The sequence below is a fragment of the Chelonoidis abingdonii genome, chromosome 10 (assembly GCF_003597395.2).
Source record: "Chelonoidis abingdonii isolate Lonesome George chromosome 10, CheloAbing_2.0, whole genome shotgun sequence".
Taxonomy (NCBI): domain Eukaryota; kingdom Metazoa; phylum Chordata; order Testudines; family Testudinidae; genus Chelonoidis; species Chelonoidis abingdonii.
This window is the reverse complement of record NC_133778.1, coordinates 15,244,774-15,260,588: the sequence shown is the minus strand read 5'-3', so window position 1 is coordinate 15,260,588 and position 15,815 is coordinate 15,244,774. Positions and strand designations below refer to the sequence as shown.

Here is a 15,815-nt window from a genome sequence, read left to right as displayed (position 1 = left end):
CTGAGTCTTGGGGTCCCACAGGGAAGTTTTGGGGGACCCAAGTGTACCAGGCACTGAAATTCCTGGTTGGTGGCAGCCTATCAGATCTAAGCTGGTAATTAAGCTTAGAGGCTTTCATACTGGTACCCAATCTTTGGGACGCTAAGATCCAGATTTGGGAATTATACCATGACACCCTGATCAAGAGAGCACACACAACTAGCTGCCTGTGACTTTAAGCTCTATTTGTGTTTGCCCGTTTTTCTGAGCCTGGCAGGTTTTCAGTCCATTCTGAGGAAGTGAGCAGGTACCAAGCGGTAGTGGGTGGAGTCAGTGAGACAGAGTTCTTGCATGTAGAACGGTGAGTCTGAAGCAGCCGCTTTAATGTTGCCTACCCTCCCAACAAAACATTGCAAGGATATGCAGCATGCTGATTTACTGCATGTGTGTGGCACTCCCATTAACTGTGAGCAGCAGTGAAGCTGTTAGCAGGTCAGTAGTGTGAAGAGTTTTATAAAGGTGCACGCAATGGATGGGATCTGTAGTGGGTACAGAATCACATGGTTAACAGACCTTATCTGTGGGCTGGATTGTGCTTTAAAGATCTGTGTGTGGATCCCAACTGTTACCACATGGGAGGATAGATCACATGCCTCTGTGGCCTCTGCCCTATTTCATTCTTAGGACCCAGTGGAAGGCTCTCTCCTGTGTTTGGATCTGCATTAGGGAGGGTACAGGCATTGGTTGGGGTGTGGGGTGGTGATGTCATTGAACGAGAGAGGAGTACTTATGTGAATAATGGTTGCAATATTAGGTCCATGGGCCAGATGCCCAGTTGATGGAAACTGACATAATGCCACTGAAGTCAATGCAGCTACACTGATTTACACCAGCTTTGGGCCTGGCCTGCTGTCTGTTCCTTTTAGCGAAGTCTGGACATTCAGACTGGTTTTGCTGATGCCACAGGCAAGTAGACATGCTGAAGCCTGGGAGTAGGGAGTTTTGTTCTAAATGCTCTAAACCGAGGGTAATCAATTATTTTTTGTTAAGATCCAAATTTCTTGGTCAAGGTATAGTAAAGGTCCAGACTCCAGAGAAAATAATAATAATAAAAGAAGGATAATAATGAGTCAATGAAAATATTTTGGGGTCCATTCAAAAGTGTCTGGCGGTCCAGGTCTGCCTATTGACTACCCTGCTCTAAACTACATATCGTCTAAACCGACGGAGCTGGGAAAGGAGCGTCCTGAGAGTCACAGCAAAGGCTGAAATGAGCGTCAGACTGAGCATCAGATTGCTAGATGTGGAACTCAGAGGCAGGACCAGAAAAATGTTATTGAGAGAGTGCCTGGGAAGCTCTCCATATTGAGGCCAGGCCAACAGCTCCTTACTGCTGGCTACTTAACAAAGTATGTGTTCTAAATTTTTTTGATGACAAACTCAATTGCTGGCAATGTCTTCAAGCAGAAACAGTAAGCGAAAGGGACAGGTGGTACAAGACCTTGAAAAGGAAACAACATATTGTAAAAGTGAAACCGTCTGCTGCTAGTTAAGGCTCAGTGTAAAAACTAAGCTTTGATGGGGTTCGTTAGTGTGGTGAATAATTTACTGGAGAGGTCATTAGGGCCTTATACTGCTGCTACTTTCCCCTTATTTTACTAGTTCATTAGGGATGGAAAATGGCATGTGAGGGATGCCACATACCATGCCAGCAGTCTGGCAGGCAGAAGGATAATGTTTAAAGGGAATTTGGCCCTGATCCTGCACTAGAGTAGTCATTGTCTCAAATGGGAATAGGACCTAGCCCTTTCTTTTTAATACGATAGGCCCCCTGTAACAGATCTCTCTTTACCAGTAGATCTCAAAGCATTTTAGAAAGAAGATCAGTATCATTATCCCTGTTTTACAGATGGGGAAACGGAGGCAAAGAGAGATTATGTGACTTGCCCAAGGTCACCCATCCAGCCAGTGGCAGAGACAAGAATAGAATCTTGTTCTCCTCATTTCCTGTCTGATGCTCCACTAGGCCACACTGCCCCCTTAAGTAAAGTGTAATGAGATAATATTAAGAAAGAGACATCATAACTTTAAGGTGAATGAAATGTTTAGACTGAGTTAGTGAGGAGAGAACATTTCAATATCGGGTGGTAGCTCACAGCTGGAAGCTTTTCTGTGACTTATAACCGAATCAGACTCATTTACTTCTACTGAAGAGGCTATAGGTCTGACCTTTGTGTTTTCATGCAGACGAACGTCTTTTAAAAGATCAACCCCGATGACCAAGCTGTACATAAAGACCAATTTCTTGCTCCCTTTGAAGTCAATGGGAGTTTTTCTGTTGACTTCAGTAGATGTAGGAGTGGGCTCTAAGTTATTTACTAGAGTAGAATATGGAAGTTTTTTGTGTCAGCTGCCTACATTGAAGGTGTATAGAGGGAATGTCAGATTTTTCCATACTGCAAGTCTGTTAAGTGTCACAAGATGAAAACACATCACAGACAAAAAAAGGGAAAATGTGATGACAATCAAAGGGACAGTTGGCTATTTTTATTTTTCTTACTGTCAGCTGATAACTGCTGCAGGCGTAAACATGCATCACCACAAAGAGGTGTTATAGTGTCTCCTAAGGGTTGCCTCTCACTTTGGTGTATGGGGAATTACACGTTAATGAGAGTGGCACACCAAATTCCTGTGTTCTAGACCGAGAGAGATACTGCTGAGTATCAGCTCCAGCCAGCTCCCATTAAAGCAATGCACAAAGCCAGCATTTTAAGCTGAAATTCTACTTTTTGTGTTAACGTTTAGTTAAAAATCTCTTTACTCATCAATGTGCTAGCCTTTTTGATACCATTGTCATCTGATTATTCTAAAGTTAAAAGAACTGAACATGTATGTATTGGAGAACATGCAAATACTCGCTCTACTGTAACGGCTGTTGTGTATTTGTTTGCATTCTTATAGCAGAGACATGGGGCATGGGTCACTTGCTGGCAGATTCTCTGCAGCTTGAGGTCTTCAAACCACAATTTGAGGACTTCAATAACTCAGACATAGGTTAGGGGTTTGTTATAGAAGTGGATGGGTGAGATTGTATGGCCTGTGTTGTACAGGAGGTCAGACTAGTTGATCGTAATGGTCCCTTCTGACCTTAAAGTCTATGAGTCTACGAGTCTGACATCTGTTTAGTTGTGAAAATCATCAGGTTTGAAATACCTAGACTGCTGAGGACAGCAGATTCAATTTCTGACATGGGCAGGTCAGCCTTTTATTTCTAGAGAGGGCAGGATGGTCCAGTGGTTAGAGTTTTAACCTAGGTCTTGGGAGACTAGAGTTGAAGTCCCTGCTCTGCCACAGACTTCCTGTGTGACCTTGGGCAAGTCATTTAGCCTCTCTGTTCTTCAGTATTGCCTCAGTAAAATGGGGATAATACCGTTCTCCCGGGGCAAAGGGAGGATAAAGGCTTTTAAGATTGTGAAGTGCTCAGATGCTATGGTAATGGGACCTATAGGTACCTCAGACTTTCTGCAGTGGCTCCATTGAGTTCAGTGCAAATTTCTATAAAGAAGGCTTTGGAGCAAGACCTTGGAAACGCACCCTGTCTGCTCTGCCTGGATGATAAAGACCCTGTTGCTCTTGTTGGTTTAAAAAAAAACAGAGGCTTTCCCTGATGCCCTTGGCAAAATAGTTCCTGCCTAGCCAGCTTTATACAAAGTGCTCCATTCCAGTTATGAATCTTGATACCACTCCCCATCTCAGAGGTGAGTGCATTTCAGGGATGAAGTAATGCAGGGGTATGTATCATTTGTAAAGTGCTTTGGGATGACAGACACTACATGCATAAAAAGATGTTGCCGTGTTTGGGTCTGCTGCTTTAAACTGAGATTTTTTAAAAGGGCGAAGGGAGTCAGGTGCCCAATTTCTGTTGAAAGTCGAGAGTTGGGTACCTGCCTGAAACTTCCACAGATCTGGAGAACCTCAAAGACAAGAAGTCAGTTGATCTGTTTGCTGTTAACTCAGTTGTGGGACTTGGAACATGCTATTTGAATATTCAGGTCAAAAAGTTTTGTTGCATCATAGTAGTGCATTCAAAATACAAAGCCTCAGAAATAGTTATTCGCTTAGTTAATAAAGGTTCGCAGGTGCTTTTGTGTAATCTCCCTTTGGGAAAAGATTCTGAAAGGGGTGGGGCTTACGACTGTCAGCATTGGTTGGTTTAGGTGTCTCCTCACTTATCTTTCAGATCCCATTCTGAGGCTCCTCTTTCTCCCCATTCATTGTAGAGCAGTGGTTCCCAAACTTTAACAACCTGTGAACCCTTTTCGCTAAAATGTCAAGTCTCGTGACACCCCCTCCCCCCGAAAATAATATTTCCAGGCAATTTTCTCCTTTACTTGAGTATAAATTATAAAAGCAATGATCTTGGAAATATAAAATTTGTTTTTATGATATGCTTATTACACACTATTTATTATTAATTGTTATTTATCATGACAACATTTTTATTACATTATGAAAACGGCAACACTCTTCCAAGATCTCACTGTCATAGCTTGTATCACTTTGAATAAGCCTGTTACAAGACAAGGCTCCTGTTTTTCATCAAGGAGTGTCAGATGTGAAACAGCATGAAGGTATTTAAGAAGCCAACTCAAAGAGTTCCTCCTATAGAAGCATTCAGCTCTTGAGCAGTCCAGGGAAACAATGTCTGTTAAAACAAAGCTTAAACTTGTTCTTCATCATAATTTTTAAAACAACACTAGCTACCTATTTAATTTTAAAATCAGCAAAAAATATCCACCTTCCTTTCCATTTCTTATAAGAAGTCTTGAAGTTGAAATCTTCTCAGAGTGATACATATGCTTGCTTTGATCTGCTTAGCTCTTGGAAGTCCAGGGGCTCCAGGCTGCTGGCCCCATGCTGCTGGGATTCCTAGGGACAGCTCTGTCCGCTATTAGGGAATATTTTTCCGAGAACCCCCTCTAACATTTTGTGAACCCCCAGGGGTTCCCGAACCCCAGTTTGGGAACTACTGTTGTAGAGGGAACCTTGGTTCGTAACTCAGGGTTTGTGGAGTCCAGTAGTTTTCCACATGCTTAAGTCCCATAATCCTCAAAGATATTTTAGGCTCCTGACTTCCATTGAAATCAATGGAAGTTTGACTGCTGACTGAATATCTTTGAGGATCTGGGCCTAAATAACTTGCCCAAAACTACATAGGGAGTGTGTGGCCGAACCAGAAATTGAATCCAGGTTTCCCAAGTGCAAGGCAGCAGCCATCTTTGCTCTCAAAGCTCTTGTTTCCACCATCCCTTTTAATTAATATCTTTTCCTGATACAACAACTGATAATTAGCCCTAAAAGTTACTTTTTCTGTATTGGCAACCCAATATGCTGTTCTGAACTCATTTAATATTCCTAATTAGCACACAAGGATATGCTTACAAATCCCATGAATATTTTGAAGAAGACACATGGATACATAACCCATCACGCAGGAAAATATCCCCTTAGATGAAGAGCTGTTACTGTTCTTCTTTGCTAAAAGTGCAAATTGGTTTGGCTCTGGCTATGAGTTGGAAATGATTGTGTGTCCCTGCAGCTTGCTCTGGTGTGAATACAGCCTCACCGAAGCACTCTCCCAGTGCAGTGCAATGCTTTATTACAGACCAGAATTTCTAATGTTCCCTTTTGCTTTCATGTGTGCAATGGATGGATAGTGGAAGTGTGCAGGGTATGGAAGATTTAAAGTGTGCAGAAACAGTTGGCTGTGGGTCTGCTTCAGTTAATCAGTACTGTCCAGAGCACTTGATCATGCCAGCCTGTGCACAGGCAGAAACACCCATTTGTATCCAGGCAAAACTCTCTGGTAATACTGAGTACAGGATTGCACCAGGAAAGTACAGAATTGTAAATGCAGGTCTGACTCCTATTCTGCCAGCATCAATTTTTAAATGCTAAAATTTTCCTAGTGGGCAAGAACAGGGGCACTGGTTAAGGAGTCCTGTGTTTTCTTTGCTCAGGGTGAGCATTTAGTAAAATTAATGTGGGATTGTGTAACACCAACGGACCCTGGTCATCAGGAGCGGTGCCAGGGTTTTTGGTGCCCTAGGCGCAGGGCCAGTCCCGCGGCTCCGGTGGACCTCCCGCAGGCTTTCCTGCGGAGGGTTCGCTGGTCCCGCGGCTCCGGTGGACCAGCGGACCCTCCACAGACACGCCTGCGGGAGGTCCACCGGAGCAGCCTGCCGCCCTCCCAAATCCTGGTGCCCTAGGTGACCACCTAGGTCGACTAAATGGAAGCGCTGGCCCTGCTGGCCGTCAGCGGGGTGGATCAAACTAGGGACCTTGGGAGCTTTGTGCATGAGCCTCTACTGTATGAGCTAAAAGCCAACTGCCTGCTAGCTAAGGCTGTAGAGCAGACTCATTAATTGCCTTCTTTCTCTCTGTGGTCTCAGTGCCACTAGATGGGACAGAACACCCCACTCAGAAGGTGTGTGGGTTACATTTGCACCAAGCAACTTGAAGCAGTGGAGCCAGATCCTCATCTGGCAACGACTGGCCCTGTTCCACCAAAGTTCCAGCTGAGAGAATCTGTCCCCTGATCTTCAGAAATACAGGAAGTACAAGGCAACACTGGTAACATAGCAACAGAAATGCCTCAATACAATTTTTATCATTGCTGATATTGTAAGTTAGTTACAACAACAATCCTACAGTGGAGGGCCTGTTTTCTTTTTAGCAAGACTCCCTGCAGCATTCTTGTAAAGAATAGTAAAATTGTCTGGCAGTGTGATACCTCCTAACGTTAGAGTAATGGCTATGAGTACTGCTAAGAGGCTATAATTAAAATACAAAGTAGGTAGTGAAGAAAATGTTACTTTTATTTAGTTTTAGGTGCAACTGTCCTCCTTACTGGAAAGTATTTTCCATTAGATTCTCATGTTTGGTATGTTGTTGCACATGAAATAGACTTTATCTTAACTGCTTAAAATTTTTAAGGCAAAACGTACAGACCCAACTAGTTGCCTGGTTATCAAATGTGCTACACCAAAAGCTCTCACTGCCTTTAATGATTGTTGTGAGTGGTCAGCACTTCAGAAAATCAGGGTGCTATTACTTAGATGCCGTAGGCACCCCTGTTTAAAAAAAAAAATGATGGCTTTAATCTTTGCATAGTTACATTGAAGATCATCATATGTTGTATGTTGAATTAAGACCAAAGGATGAAAAAATAATTACTTTTGTTCAATTCAAAACTGTATTTAATCTGCATCAAAATGCAATGATTTTAGATTCCAAACTGCATGGAATGAATTCCCATTTGGTATGTTTCTTTAAGCAACAGTACACTCTTGAATTAAGACTTGTAATTAAAATACTGTGCGTTGACTTAAGTATAACCACCCTGCACATGAATGTTTGATTATTTTAGTTATACTTTTCCCCCAGTAAAATTGTTAAATACAAGGGGCAAACTGCTAGGAGTAAACTGACAACATTGTACTGAAAATATTTTTAGAAGCAGCATGGAAATTAAATGGACACTAATTTAAAAACTTTAAAAATGAAAACTTGTAAATAGAACTCCCATTTTAAATTTCTTTTAAAATGTTGTCGTATTCCCCCCGTTTGTTTATAAAACACTACCAAATATGTGTAAACTCCATCATCTCACAAGCACCACCTCCTCTCCCTTCTTTCCAGCAGTCCCTGCCCTTGAAGAGCATATCATCTAAATAGCCGAGACAAAGGCTTGAGAGAGAGGGAGTTTTATACCCATTTTACAGATGTGGAACAAACAGATCAGGTGCCTTGCTCCAGGAATCAGTGGCAAAACTGAGACTTGAACCAGCATCTGAGTCTTAGTCCAGTGTCTTAACCAGAAGACTGTCCTTCTGTGCTAGAAAGCAGATTAGAGATGCTGTAAAGATGCATTATGCTGAAGAGCTCCGTGCCTTAGTTCTAAAACATCTACTTAAACCCAGTAGTTAATTGGCCTGATGGTCTTTTCTTTAAGGAGGGCCTGTAACCCGTTCTCTCTTTTGAGTTTGCAGTTATTTGCTGGAGCAAATAAGGTCGTGTTGTTGGGGGTGGGGGGAGAGGTTGGATGAAATTAGTTAAATATCGACATTACCTCATTTACAATAGTTGGTTCATGTGGAAACAGCTTTTAATGATAATAGCATTGAACACATGGGGCTGTATAGACTGGGAGCATCCAGCACAGCAACCTCTTTGCAAAATACATTTCTTCTACACCTTTTTTTAAAAAGGGAGTGGAGTGGGGAGGGTGTGGGGGGCAGAGGCACAACTCATGGAGCAGTCACTACAGTGGTCCTCTTTAAGTTAAAGCTGCCCCATGGGCTGCTCTGCCTTATGACGGCCTTCTTGTGGCTGCCTCTGGGATGCACCAGACTCTCCCTCCATGCCACAGCCTTCAAAGGGCACAGTTTAGGCTTACGGCAACTTTTCTCTGCTCCTGAGCTGGGGGAGTTCTCCCTCCGCGTATTGTGCTTCCTTTACAGCCCGGAGACTCTGGTAGGGCAGGAGCCAAAGTTGGAAGTTCACACTGACTATTTTAAAAGGAGTCCTTTGTCCTTTGTGTTATTCATAATTATATGTGCGCTGCTGTTGGCATACGAGTGCTTTACAAACACATCAGAAGACAAAGTCACTGCCATGAGGAACCTATGGACTGATCCAAACAGATAAGTACAAATGATTAAAGGATCAGGAAGATCTGTCCTCCATGGCATACTTCCACCTTCCACAGGATTAAACCCCTTGGGTGGAACTCAGTCCCCATTGACATCAGTGGGAGCTTTCCCATTGTATTTCAGTGGGGCCAAGATTTCACCCCTTCTTCTCTCTTTCAGGGTGCTGCACAGCTCCACTTTGGGCTGCAGTCTCTTCTTAGGCCTGTCCTCTTTTGTTGGACACACACACTTTCAGTGTTAAAATAGGGCATTATATGTTAGTTCTTTCTCGGCTGACTTGACTTCACAGATACCATTAATGAGTTGGCATTTAGCTGTGCGACTCCCATGGATGTTACTGCAGCAGAGTCTCACTGTGTTATACTTTGATTCTAATGCAGGACCACTGATTCCAAGGCAACAATGTCCTCACCACCCCTCCCCCAAAGTGAGTGTGTATTTGCACAGTGGAGAGTTAGCCAGAAGGGACTGAGAGAGAAGCCATTGAATAGGAGCAGTCTGTATGATGTGTTGCACCTGTACGTTCCATGGGGCCAAATCCTCCACTGGTGTAAATCAGCGTCACCCTACTGAGATCTGAAGAGCACCTGATGAGAATCTAGCCTGTATATTTTGCCTTGTATAAAGTGTCTGACAGTCTCACACAAATGAACCAAATGAATTAAACCCGGATGCAGTATTCTTACATATGTGATTTGGATTAAGTGTAAAACCAGGCAGATGTCTCGAAGACATGCCATATTTACCCTGTATGCAACATCTTTGCACATAGATTGTAACATCTTTCCAGATTTTTGTGTTGCTGGCCTAGTATTTCTTGAAGGGCAGAGGAGCTAGTACTAATTCAATGACTATTGGCTGTAATTACACAGCAGAAAAATTCCTCCACAGTGCTCCTCCACCTTGGGATTTATTAGCTGTCTCATCAGCTAAAAGAACAAGATGCAACATAGTTCCTGATGTTCACATGCCAGCAAGTGTGAGACAGAATCAAGTAAGTCTAGTAGAAGTCATGGGGGCCGGGAAGTGGGAAGATTTTTTTTTTTCCCTAGGCTGAGTATGGTTCCTTGTACATTTTCCAGGATATTGATCTTTCCTAAAAAATAAATAAATAAAATAAATCCAATTTTTTTCAAGTGCACTAGAAAGGAGAGTAGCCATTTATTGTTTAATTTCTAGATTCTGTATTGTAGTAACACTGGAACCAGAGTGTGGGTCTTAGTCTGTTTTTGGGGGTTTTTTTTACTGCACTTTAATTCATTTAAAAAATAAAATGAAATATGCATTTAGGAAAACTTTAACCTTATTTTCCCTGTGTTCTCCATAACTCCAGGAATAAGGATAAGTGAAATCAGGTGGAGAGGGAAAAGAGCTCTGTTGCATGTCAAATGAAACAACTCTGCATATTCTTGTCAATTAAAGTGAAATACAAAAATGAAGAAGAGAGAGCATGTAAAGTATATGTAAATAAGTGTTGCCCAAGGACAACCGTGATTTCCTGTAGCCTCCCTCCATCCTCCGCTCCCACTGAAGTCAACATGAATAAAGTTGTCACACAGGCAAATGTATAACTGTTTATTCAATGACACCATCATTGCCTCAGTGATCTGTTTCTTCCTTCGATCATTTAGCTCTCCTGCAAATTTTGAATGGGGGTTTAGATCACACTTACTCTCAAGTTCTTTTCCTTCCTAATATAAACGGATGTGGCTAAATTTAAGGGACCAGTTCTCTTGCGTCTCTAGATTTTCCCTGTAGATCACGTTTTCCAAACCTTTTATCATTTTTATTGTTCTCTGGCCTTTCTTTGGTTTATCCACATCTTTCCTACAGGATGGCACCCAGAACTGGACACAGGACTCCAGCAGAGGCCACACCAGTGCCGAGTAGAGCAGAATGATTATCTCCTATTTCTTACATACAACACTCCTGTTAATACACCTTAGAATGTTACCTGCCTTTTTTGCAATTATGTCATGTTGTTGATTCATTCAATTTGTGATCCACTCTAACCCCTAGATCCTCATCAGCCATATTACCAGTTAGCCAGTTATTCCCCATTTTGTGATTGTGCATTTGGGTTTTGTCCCTTCCTAAGTGTAGTACGTTGCACTTGTCTTAATTGAGTTTCATCTGGTTGAATTCAGACCAATTCTCTAATTTGTCAAGGTCATCTTGAATTCTAATCCTGCCGTGCAGGGTGCTTGGAACTTCCCTCAGCTGGGTGTCATCTGTAGATATTATAAGCATATTCTCCACTGCATTATGCAAGCCATTAACTACTGAATATATTGACTAGTACCAAACCCAGGACCGACTCCTGTGAGACCCCACATTGATAGTGATTCACTGATTACTATTCTTTGAGTACGATCTTTCAACCAGTTGTGCACTCACTTTATAGTAATTTCAACCAAACCACATTTCCCTACTTTGTTTATGAGAATGTCATGTGAGACTGTGTCAAAAGCCTTCCTAAAATCACAGTGTATCACATCTACTGCTTCTCTTTTCTCCAGCATGATTTGTTCTTGTAGGCTATTCCTGATAACCATAGTCTGCGCTAGGTGCTTACAAATTGATTGTTTAATAATTTGTTCCAGGTATCTTTCCAGGTATCAAAGATAGGGTGACTGATTTATAATTCCCTGGATCCTTTGTTCCCCTTTTTAGAAATAGGTATTATGTTTGTCATTGTCCTATCCTCCAGGACATCATCCGTCCCCCATGAGTTCTCAAAGATCATTGCTAACAGTTCTGAGATTGCTCCAGCTTGTTCCTTAGGTACCCTGGCATGAATTTCATCAGGTCCTGCTGACTTGAATACATCTAAGTTATCTAAATATTCCTTAGTCTGTTTTTTTCCATAGATTGGCTTGCGTTCCTTCCCCCTTGTTATTAGTATTAATTATTTGTTATATATCTGGTCACTACTAACTTTTTCAGTGAAGATTGAAGCAAAATGGGCATTAAGCACTTTAGCCTTTTGGACGTCATCAGTTATTAGCTCTCTTTCCCTGCTAAGCAGAGAATCTACACTTTCTGTCATCTTTCTCTTGCTCCTAATGTATTTAAAGAACCTCTTCTTACTGCCTTTTATGGTTCTTGCTGGGAGTATCTCATTTTGTGCCGTAGCCTTTCTTATTTTGTCCCTACATCTTGTGCTGTTCTTTTGTACTCCTCTTTAGCAATTTGTCCATTTGAAGGATTCTTTTTAGATTTTCAGGTCATTAAAGTGCTCCTGATGGCATATTGGCTTCTTACTGTTCTGCCTATCTTCCCTATGCATCAGAATAGTTTGCTGTTGTGTCTTTGATATTTTATCCTTGAGAAATTGCCAGCTCTCCAGAACTCCTTTTTCCCTTTAAATTTTCTTCCCATGGGACCTTACCAGCCAATACTGAATTTATTAAAGACTGCTTTAAAAAACAAATCCATTATCCTTATTATGCTGCTCTCACTCCATCCTTTCCTCAGAATCATGAAATTATCATTTCGTGATCACTTTCACCCAAATTGCCTTCCACCTCCAGATACACAATCAATTCCTTCCTGCTGGTCAGAATCAAGTCTAAAATGTCTGTCCCTCAGGTTCCTCTGTTCCCTTTCCAAAAAAGTTGTCCCCAGTACATTCCAAGAACTTATTATATGTCTTGTGGTTTTTATATTATTTTTCCAACAAATGTTTGGGTAGTTAGTCCTCCATTACTACCAGGTCATTTGTTTTGGATATTTCTTTTATTTTATTCTTGAAATGCCTCACCCACCTCCTTTTCCTGACTTGATGGTCTGTAGTTGACTCCCTAATATGACATCACCTCTGTTTTGTCACCTTTTGTCTTTACCCAGAGATTTTCAACTCGTCTGCCTCTTATCTCCTTTTGGACCTCGGAACAAGTATTGTATATATTTGCGACGTATAATGCAACACCTCCCTTTTTTTCTCTGCCTGTCCTTCCTGAACAAGCTATCCCCTCTGTACCAATATTCCAGTCGTGAGATTTATCCCACTGAATCTCTGTGATGCTAATTAAGTCATAATTTAGCTTATGTACTTCCAGTTCTTCCCATTCATTCTCCATAATCTTTGTGGTCTTTCCGCTCTTAATGTATCTTTAAAATGGGGATAAGAACACTTCTTTCTTCCACCCTTGCCTTACCTATCTACATTGTAACTTCTGTGGCACAAAGATTTTCTCCTACTGTGTGTCTTTTCAGCGCGTAGCACAACCCAACCCTGAGTGTGGTTGGGATCTCTGATGTGCTGTTGTCATGTAAATACATACACCTAGCACTCTTCATTTGTCGATATCAAAGTGCTTTACATAGAAGTTAGTAGCTTTATTCCTATTAATAGATGAGGAAACTTAGGCACAGAGGTCGAGTGATTTTTTTCCCCCCAAAGATTGTTTTTAAAAAAGCCAGAGAAACAGTTCCTGCTGAAAGGCCAAGATGTGTAAATGTCTGTCACGGAGAATTTCACACACTACAGCTTTGTGGGTTTCCTACCAGACACTGAAATACACTACTTCACATAAACAAGCAATGACGGTACTCCTAGAGTCCACAATGTCCTCATCCCGGAACACACTTTGGCTTTTTCTGTTTTGCCCTTTTTGTATTTTCCCCACATCAGTCTTAGAGGCACCAGACTAGAGGGCTAACTGGGAACAAATCACACGAGCATCTATATTGCCAAGGCCAGAAAATGATCCAATAATGGGTATGTGGTAACAAAGTAAGCGTTTATCCTGAGACCAAGGTGAAAGTATTGTTGGGATGAACAGAGCTAAAGCCTCCTCTCAATTGCACACGTGCACCATGTTATTTTCTTCTGCATCTCTCTCCCTGCCCTCCATCAGCTTCGTGGAGATTACCAGAAAAAATAATACAGCATGGGTCTGTACATCTTCTATCTGGAGGGCCATGAGGACTTCCGTCATTGCGGGTGGGAGTCCTTGGTAGCATGGGTCCAGTGGGGCAGCCTTGCAAGGAGGGGAGGGGCAGAGAGAGTGCAGAAGTACAGGGCCATTATTATTTCTTTGCCCAGCTTGAGGATGGACCTCCCAGCCTGTTTCCTGGGGGTGGGGAGGGAGATGAACTCCATTAAATTATCCTCCCCCAAGTTCTCCCCTGTGGGTTTCACTGCAGATGGGGCAGTCCAGGCCATACAAATAATCTATCTACCCATTGCTGCTACAGAGTTGATTTGGAATAACACCACAGCCTGGCGGTCGTGGTGATACAGTATTGAACATAAGGGTTCCTATAAATAAACATACTATGGTATATCAGAGTGGACAAAGTAAGTATCGACATATGTCGCCGCCTTGGCCATTCATGTTTCTCTTTCTTGGTAGCTTCCTACCTGATTAAGAGAAGTAAGAGAGTTGCTTTAGTTAGCAGAGAAGATACCTGTGTTGTCTGTTGAAAACTGTGTCCCTCTCCACCAGCAAGGACTTAACCATCTCCTTTAAGGTCAGTATTTATTTGAGAAATTGCATTCACTGTCCATCGGAGTACTTATGCCAAGTCTTTTTCAACTGAGAACCCCTTGGGTTTATTCAAATGCTAATATAATGCCATCTGCTGCTCTAGCTGGGTCACGTAACTAAATTACGTGACCTCACCTATTATAACTATAAGCTTTCTGAGAGCTCATTCACTATGATATACCCTGAGCGAGCATCTGCCAGTTATAAACTGATCAGGACTATTATTAGAGATGTAGGGTAGTGTTTTTTCAGAATCCCAATAGGACACACTTTTGCAAGTGTGTGTGTGTGTGTGTGTGTGTGTGTGTGTATATATATATGTGTGTGTATAGTGACAGAATATGCAAAAATGCTGAGAAGAAAGTTGTAATCTTCTGAGAGTGAATTGCTTTTACATTGGTATACATTTATTGAACTGATTTGTTTGTCGGAGGGGAGCGGAAGCATAGGGAGATTTGCATAAGGGCTACATCTACAGAAAGACTTTCACAAAGGAGAGATTGCAACTTGCCTGCTTTTTTGCACCCATAATTAACCAAATCTGAGTATATATATCTCTAATTACTGTACTGTGGGCATGAAACAACTGCTTAGAGGCACAATTAGTCATCTTTGTGGCCTTATTTCATTTTGTGGGTGCGAAACTTGTTCCTGCAGAGGGGGAGGCTGGGTCTCAGCTGGGCTAAAATTATAACCCAAAAATGTATGTGCATAATAAATGACTGGCCTAAAATTTCCAAAATGATCAGTGGTTTTGAGTGCTTAGTCTGAAACTTCTTTACAGGGCTTGAGCATCAAAGTGCGGAGCACCCAGCCTGAGAAAGTGAGGGGCTTCAAATTGGGCACTCAAAATTTGTGGCATCCAAAATCACTCGTCACTTTGGAAAATGCTGGCCAAATATCTTAAAGCTGTTTGTTTCCTTTAATACAGTTGCATTTACAGTAGATGCTCACCAAAGGCAGAGAAAATAAGAATTTTAATGGAATACAAAACAAACCCAATATTTTAAAAACGATTGTTTTGCAGAAAACTGCCTCATATTAGCTTCCCCCCGCATCTTTCTGTCTTTTTTTTGGTGTGTCGAATGATGGATCATATTTGCTGCACCTTTGGTGCGCAAGGGCTCTTATTGATCATTTGATGTTCCTAAGATTTCGTGGTGGTTGCAGCAGCGCGTACTGAGCCCCTTCTTAGAGAAAGGTTTGGTTGTCCATTTGATCAGCACTTTAACAAGCATTGGGTTCGAAGGGCTGCTTTGGAGGCTGTGTGCATTGATTATTATACATGCATTTGTCATTCGCTTCTAGAAATATCTAGAAGCGAATGACCGTATCTCTTCAGGTTCTCTCTACTTCTCCTTTAAGTAAAGCTCCACGGAGCAGCTTGTGAGGCAGGATCTGAGGATGTTTTACACTACCACTAATCCAGAGGGGAGTGTGCCTTGACAGGCCAGACAGGCCTGTGTGTCTGCACTTCCACAGTGAGGTTAAAAGATGATTAATGTGCCATTTAGCTTTAATACCATAGAGCAGTATCCCTCTAGATTAGGCAGCAGTACTGGCATATAGTCATTGCCTGAGCAGTTAGGGTTCAGATACAGATTCAGCTTAGGTTAGCATAGGGGGT

The 15,815-nt window shown here is 42.0% G+C and overlaps 1 protein-coding gene across 14 annotated transcripts in view; it reads left to right on the top strand.

Annotated features, from left to right (window-relative positions):
• MAP2 (microtubule associated protein 2) overlaps nt 1–15,815 on the top strand; it is a 344,861-nt gene that overhangs the window by 75,277 nt on the left and 253,769 nt on the right. For 4 of the 14 annotated variants that reach the window (XM_075069965.1, XM_075069964.1, XM_075069963.1 and 1 more), the window contains exon 3: nt 6,432–6,612. The exons of the other annotated variants lie outside the window; for them this stretch is intronic. The gene's annotated coding sequence lies outside the window, so the exon portion shown is untranslated. The remainder of the gene's footprint in view (nt 1–6,431; nt 6,613–15,815) is intronic. 14 annotated transcript variants of the gene reach the window in all.